This window comes from Trichogramma pretiosum, unplaced genomic scaffold (genome assembly GCF_000599845.2).
Source record: "Trichogramma pretiosum strain Unisexual culture from Peru unplaced genomic scaffold, Tpre_2.0 scaffold36, whole genome shotgun sequence".
NCBI lineage: Eukaryota > Metazoa > Arthropoda > Insecta > Hymenoptera > Trichogrammatidae > Trichogramma > Trichogramma pretiosum.
In genome coordinates this window covers 24,287-32,500 of record NW_019641685.1, presented here as the reverse complement: position 1 = coordinate 32,500, position 8,214 = coordinate 24,287, and the positions used below count along the sequence as shown (strand labels likewise).

The 8,214-nt window shown below is 36.8% G+C and overlaps 1 long non-coding RNA gene across 1 annotated transcript; it reads right to left on the bottom strand.

Annotated features, from left to right (window-relative positions):
* Positions 1-6,112: 6,112 nt before the first annotated feature.
* On the bottom strand, positions 6,113-7,514 carry LOC111694170. Its single transcript, XR_002763570.1, has 3 exons — positions 7,039-7,514; positions 6,728-6,941; positions 6,113-6,658 (listed from the first exon to the last, which is right to left on the bottom strand). It is a non-coding gene; the product is annotated as an uncharacterized LOC111694170 (long non-coding RNA).
* Positions 7,515-8,214: the final 700 nt, after the last annotated feature.

Below are 8,214 nucleotides of genomic sequence, written 5' to 3'. Positions count from 1 at the left end.
TAAGTTGTGTTTTAAGTTATTTAAAAATAACTTGATTTAATTGACAATTGTTACGTTTACGAAGTTACGTTTTAAGTTATTTAAAAATATCTAAATTTAATTGAAAATTGTTAAGTTTACAAAATTATGTTAAGTAATTTAAAAATAACTTAATTTAATTGAAAATGTCATGATGTTAAAAGTTGAAGAAATTTTAATTTATGTTTATTAATAAAAATACCTACCTTTTTATTGACCTCATTTTTATTAGTTTTACTGTATATATTAGTTTTACTGTATACTTGTATATATTACTGCAACAGAAAACAGATGCGTAAATCGACGATGATTTTTTTTGGCGAGTAAAATTTGTGTTGCTCTACTGGTCCTTATATGCTGATATAAACATATACTTACCTTAACTATTTTAGTCTCTAAAATTCGTTGCTATTTTTCTTTTCATTTACAAACATTCATGATGATGATATTTGTAATAAAATGGATAAGCCGCCACGAACCGCGAAAAAAGAGTAGTAACTCAAAAATTAAGCTGCGCTACTGATTTTTAACATTTTTTTAGCTTTAGTAATTGCTTAAGAAATTACTTGAGTATTTACTCAACTCTAGTTATTACTTTAGTGATAACTGAAGTCATTACCGAACTTCGGTTATTACTTGAGCAGTTACTCAAGTAATTGCTCAAGATATTATTCACGTGAGAGACAATCATTTCTTAGAATTTTACTTGAGCTTTAGCAATTACTTAAGCTCTAACATAAGAAGCTGCTTGAGTGAAAACCCGACTTAGTAACGCTCTGAAGTGTAACAATAAACAAATCGAACGCTCTATGATTGGTGGGCGAGATTTGAAATCTTCGCTTCTCATTGGCGGGCGATGTGGGTTTCGGGCGATATGTCCTTGACTCATATCGAAACATGTGTGTATTTTGATTGCACAACATACAGAATAATAAAAGAGGTTAGGTGTAATAAACAACCAAAAATGAAAAATGTTTCACTAATCAAAGATACAGACGTGTACAAATTATAGAAGAGAGAAATGGTAAAAACCGATAATCTCGGTGGTACCTACAGGCACAAATAAATGGTAATGGATGTACCTATAAAAATGTTGTTCTATTTTGTGCAGGTTGACTTTCTAAAATGGCACAGATACCGACTCTAGAGCCTTTCAATGTTGATGGAGACACAACTTCAGTGGGTCTACAATGGGAAAAGTGGAAAAGAGCACTTGATATGTATTTTGTTGCTGCAAGCATCAGTAGTCCCATACAAAGAAGAGCGACACTACTACACGTAGGTGGATTGTCTTTACAAGAGATATACTATAACATTCCTGGTGCTCACGTGGAATGTACAGAAACTACAGACGCTGCAAGGGTTACTACAGCTACAGATGTATATGAAGTTGCCATAACAAAGCTAAATGATTACTTCTCTCCCCAGCAGAGCTCAGTGTATGAGAGGCACATATTTAGATCACTCAGGCAAGAACCAGATGAAAAGTTTGAAAAGTTCTTGGTGAGACTGCGTCATCAGGCAGCAAAGTGCAACTTTACTAAAACAGATGATAATATCATTGATCAGATAGTTGAGAAGTGTGTATCACCTGAGCTGAGAAAGAAAGTTCTGCAAATGGGAGAAAGTATAACCTTAAATAAGGTAATCGCAGAGGCCACTACTCTGGAAGTGGTTGAAAGGCAACTAACACATTTTAATGTGGAAAGGAAAAACCAACCATTCCAGCCCATTCATCGTATTGAAACTCAAGACAATCATATAAATTTAATCCATAAAGAGTGTACTCGATGTAGTAGTGACAAACATTCATCAGATCACAGTAACTGTCCAGCAAAAGGAAAGAAATGTTTGAAATGTGGATACACTGGTCATTTTCGGTCCCAATGTAAGACAAGGACAAGTAAACGTAAACAAACAAGTAACACTTCCTTTGAAAATAAGAAATTTAAAAGTGTGAATTACAATGAAAACGTGGATCAAGAAATTGATTATATATTCTGCATTGATGGTGATGAGGTCATAACCTGTGATGTTGGTGGAGTAAGCGTTGAAATGATTATTGATTCAGGGAGTCAATGCAATATTATTAGTGATAAAACTTGGGAACGTATGAAGAAATTCAGTGTATTAGATACTGATTTGATCAAGAATCCAAATAAAGTTTTAATGCCCTATGGCAGTACAAAACCTCTTGAAGTGATTGGCTCTTTCAGAGCTGAAATAAAAACTAACAATAATAAAGTTAAAGCAGTGTTCTATGTGATAAAAGACGGTACAAAAAATTTACTAGGAAAATTCACAGCTAAAATTTTAAATGTGCTCAAAATTGGATTAAACATAAATAATATTGGTGCAGATGTACTACCATTTCCAAAAATCAAAGGTGTTATACTAGATGTGCCTATTGATGACTCAATCAGACCTGTTTGTCAGCCCTATAGGAGAATTCCGATACCCTTGGAATCTAAAATAAATGAGAAAATCAAGGAATTTGTTAAAATGGACATTATAGAGCCTGTAAATGGATCTTCTAAATGGATCTCTCCTATTGTGCCAGTTCTCAAGGATGATGGAGAAGTAAGAATTTGCTTTGACATGAGACAGGCGAATAAAGCAATTATAAGGGAAAATCATCCGTTGCCGACATTAAATGAATTAATTCCAAGATTCAGAAAAGCCCAACTATTTTCAAAACTAGACATTAAAAATGCTTTCCATCAGGTGGAACTTAGTGAAAACAGTCGGCTCATCACCACCTTTATTTCTAGCTCTGGGCTGTACAGATACAAACGTCTGATGTTTGGTATGTCATGTGCACCTGAACATTTTCAAAAAATAATTGAAAGGATTCTCCTCTCATGGGTGGGCGTCGTAAATTTTATTGATGATATATTAATTTTTGGACAGAATGAATTAGAGCATGACCGTAGACTTTGTAATGGCTGGACGGAGGCATGTTCAGGAATAAGATAATAATAACCGAACGACCCGCGCATACAAGCATACAAGCAGCAAGTGCAAGCGCACCCGCTGCCATATACACGGCCACGGGTGAACCAGCACACATACGAGCGGCAGCAAGTGCGCGCACACACACACCGACGCTCCCGCGGTGTGTGCGTGAAGACACGAGCGGTCCATACGCGCCGCAACGTCTACGCTCGCATGGAGACAGCGCACACACACACACAGACGCCCCCGCAGTGTGTGCGTGAAGGCACGAGCGGCCCATACGCGCCGCAACGCTTATACAAACGCAGAACACGCGTGGAGGCGCGAGCAGCTGCCCACACACACATAGAAATGCCGCTCACACGGCACAGCAATGTCGGCACATCATAGCGCAAGGCACACGCGAACGGTGGAATACGCACGCGAGTTCCAAGGCCGAAAGAGCGGCGAAATCACACGCACGATTGAGAGCTAAACTAGCACCTGCGGATATACACGGGCGGATATAGAGCCGCGAATTCACAAGAACAATTCGACGACAGCAAGGGGCTCACACGTGCAGCAATAAAGATCGCGCAGCGCAGCACATGTGGCCGAAGCCGGCGTGAAGATGGTGACAGGCCGAATCGGCGAACAAGACCGGAGGCAGGGGCCGTTAAAAGATGTAGTTTATGATCGACGGCCCGAGCAAGCTTCGCATCTCGTCGATTCATCAATGAGAGGCCCGAGCCGGCTAAATTCCAGGAGGCAACTTATAAACTTTACATTTTGTGCGACAAAAAATAGATCACCAAGCAGGACCGGACGAGGAAAAAACGGTAGCAGGAACTAAACATCCCCTCAACAAACATGTGCAAGTCGTTCACAGGACCAGACCGGACGCGGAGTCCGATATAAATACCGGGCCACAGCACGGCCTCAGGACACACCGTGACCGAACGCGAACCAGGGCGGAGCTACGCTCAATCGCGCCACACCTTGCTCTAATCGGGACCACGCCCCACCCAAGAGACATAAAGTCGAGTCATTAGCTTTCAGTCAGCTGGCATATTTTATTAATAATAAATAGATGGTCAAACCAGCCATCACAACTTGAAGAAGTAATCAAAATTTTGGAAGAGCATGATATTCTCTTAAATGAAAAGAAATGTATTTACAAAGTAACAGTTATTAACTTTCTGGGTCTTGAACTCTCAATTAAAGGCGTGAAGCCTATGGCTAAGTATACAGAGAATATAATGAGTTTCAGAACACCTTCTACTATAGAAGAACTCATGAGTTTTCTGGGTTTGGTAAATTTTTTAAACAAATGGATACCGCATTTAGCCACTTTAACTGACCCGTACGGAAATTGCTAAGATTAAAACTATCCAAAACAGCTAATTTAAAAGAATATTGGAAAAATGAACAGACGCAGAGTTTTAGTGAATTAAAGGAAATTATGAGCAATATAGAAACATTGGGTTATTATGATCAATACGATAAGACGCAAGTTTACGCGGACGCCAGTCCGATTGGACTTAGTTGTGTACTCATTCAGCATAATGTAAAAAGACCTCGTGTTATAGCCTATGGAAATAAAAGTCTCACGGATTGCAAAAGAAGATACTGCCAAACGGAAAAAGAAGCACTCTCACTCGTCTGGGCAGTAGAACACTTTAATATTTATTTGTATGGTAAAGAGTCATTTGATTTAATTACTGATCATAAACCTTTGGAGGTTATTTTTGGCCCCAAATCAAAAACCTGTGCCAGGATTGAACGATGGGTCCTTCGCTTACAATCGTACAACTACAAAATTATCTACCGACCTGGGAAGAGTAATATTGCTGACCCATTATCTAGATTATGCATTACTTCAGCGACACAATCTTTTGGAAACGAAAACTATGTGAATCTAGTGATTGAAGCTTCTCGACCAATTGCAGTATCTTTAAAAGAAATCAAAGAAGGTTGCAACTCAGATTCGGAAATGCAGATGGTTAAAGAAGGGCTTCAGAACGGAAACTGGAAACCAGAGGTTTTGAATTATAAAATATTTGAGCTAGAACTTTGTTGTCAAGATGGAATTTTACTCAGAGGTAATAAAATAGTTATACCTATAAATTTACGTAGAAAGGTATTGTTAGCAGCGCACGAAGGACATCCGGGTATAGTAGCTATGAAAGCTCGACTAAGAACAAAAGTTTGGTGGCTAAAGATTGATAAGGATGCGAAAAATCTTGTTAAAGCTTGTAAAAGCTGCACCCTTGTTTCAGCACCGAATCCTCCAAATCCAATGAAGAGACGCACCCTTCCCACTCAGGCATGGATTGATGTAGCAATTGATTTCCAAGGACCTCTTCCCAGTGGACATTATCTTTTCGTCATAGTTGACTATTTTAGTCGTTATAAAGAGATTAAAGTCATGAATCTCATGATGTATAATAGTACACCTCATTCAACCACAGGCAAAGCACCATCAGAATTATTTTTCAGGCGTCTTTTTAGAGATAAGTTACCTTCTGCGGTGGATGTAGAAAATACAGCTGAGGATTCTGAGATACGAGATAGAGATTTTGTAAATAAATCGCGAGGCAAACAGTATGCAGACAGTAAAAGATGTGCGGAAGATAGTAATATCAATGTTGGAGAAAAAGTGTATGTTAAGAATTTAATCAAGAACAATAAAACTACATCTACATTTAATGAGATTCCTCATACTGTTATTCAAAGAAATGGGGCTGATGTTCAAGTTGAAAATGACGAGACTGGTCAGAGGGGAAGAAGGAACATTATATATTTAAAAAAAGTTGAAGGGAAATGGAAGGTATGTGGAGAAGACAAATCAGATATGCAAACTTTGGACCAAGGAACAAATCAAAACGATAAATATGAAGATTGACAGTATATTTAGTAATAATGTAATAACTGAACACTTAAAATTAATTAATATTTTAATATTATTATTTATTGTTTTATCTAGAAATGCTAGTATTTAGACTTACATTTAGGTTATATTCAATTATGTTATAATCATTTATGTTGATTAGATTTAAAACATGTTGAGTTACATGAAAAACTTTATTTCAAAATTTTGTTAACAAAAGAAAGAATGTACTATACTGTATTACCAAAAATAAAAGAGAGGGAGCGCGCGTGTCGAGTGTGAGTGAGTGTCGGTACACACTGCGCAGCGTGCGACACATGTACACGACGAGGCGAAGAGAGAACCGGATAGTGTGAGGTGCTAATAAATGTTAAACACTTAAATTACTAGTTGTTTATTTATCCTACCTAAATATACGTAGGACACTACACAGCCTTCAAATCACAGAAGCTAAAAAAAAAAAATATTTATTCTTGTTGATTAGTAGGTGACTAGCTCTGTGTTTTTTTTATTTTGATCGTTCAAGGAGATGGCGAAGCCAGCCTAGAAATTAAAATTTCAATCCCGTTTTGGCAGTTATCTGCTGAATATTTCTGCGAAAGTCTACAATTAATAAAAATAAATACATATTACAAGTAATAAATAATCGAAAAAATTTTAATATAGCTCCAATCTATTTTTTCCTTTCTTGGTAAGTAACCGTGCCTAAAGCACGCCCAAAGCCACCTATTATTCTTTCAGCCATTTTTCTTTCTTCTTGCGTCGTAATTACTTTAGGGATCCTGCCGTTATGCGGAAGATATTGAACATAACCCTCTGCAAAAGATAAAGACATGGCGAATTAAATAAGTAGAATAAACGCTTACAGGTATACAATCAACTTACTATGTAACGCTTCTTTTTTCTTAGGAGTAAATGCTTGTCTATTTTTCTTATCTGCAGTTCTATGCCTTTGTACAGCTATTGATAGAATAGATCCACCTTAACAAATCGAATGTATAATTTCTCGTACGAATCCATATTTCGTTTTGGCACTGAGGGCATCTTTCCACCTTTTTTTCGGAACGGATATACCGTAGAATAAATGTACCATTTTTACCTGAAAAATTAAATAAATGAACAAAAGACAAAAAGAAAAAAAGAAAAAATAAATAAGAAAAAAAGAATAAAAAGACAAAAAGAAAAAAATGACTAACCTTTTGCAGTTCACTGGTTTTAGAATTTATTTTTTCAGCAATCTATGTACTCTAGTTTTCGCGTTTTTCACCAGGCTCTTTTGAATTATCGTCAGTATCGTATTCACATATTTTAATTTTTTTTTTCATATTTTTTTTGGATTTTTCCTCTAGATTCTGGTTTTCAGAGCCTTGTTTTTGATACATTGATTTATAAGGCTCACAGTATTATTTGCTCGTATCATAGAGGATGGCGACTTTTTTGGAGTAACTGCCTGCTTATGAACAGATGAAACAGCAGACTCAACCTCTTCAGGAAAGTCTTCACTCAAATTCATCTGCTGAGGCTCGAGTGATCTAGAAGTATTGGAAATATCTGCATCACTCGAATAAGACTCAACCTCTTCAAGAGGGTTTTCATTCAAATTTATCTATTGAGACTGAAGTGATCCAGAAGCACTGGAAATATCTGCACCACTCGAATCAGACTCAACACATTCAGAATCTTCTCCATTCAAAGTCGGTGATAAATATCCGGTCCTCTGAGGTAAGCTGACTTCATTGACACGGATAACACAGCCCCATAAAAAAAAAAATTTTCAAATCCACCGACCGGACCTAGTAGACTTTATGTTTTTGGGGTCTCTGAATCTAAAAAAATTCATACGTGGGTTTTTGAGGATGCTGAATCCAAATCCGAGGTCGAATGACCTTGAGGAGGTCACCTTCAAGGTCATTTGAAGGTCATTTTAAGGTTGGATCACAAAAAGAGCTTACGAAAATCGGAAAAACTGTTTTCTGGGGACCAATATGTATAGCTATACAGAAAAAATACAGTTTATAAAACATATTACATTCTATTTCCCCAAAATTTCACGATGAATGCTACAAATATTGAGAATCTATTTTTTCTCATAAATCTGATAAAAATTGTAACAAGAAATATTAGATTGGTACATGGGTTAGCTTCAAAAATTTTCAAGGTAATCACAGAAGCGATCATAGAAAAATTTTAATATCAATGATGATAAAACATTTCGACAAAATGGAATGTAATATTTCTTATAAACTGTATTCCCTGCATACCTATATGCAGATTAGCTCCGAGAAGACTGTGGAGATTATAGCGACGGGCAAGAAGAATGGAATATGGAAGAATTCCATCAAGACATAAAACATATGGACCAGCGATATGAA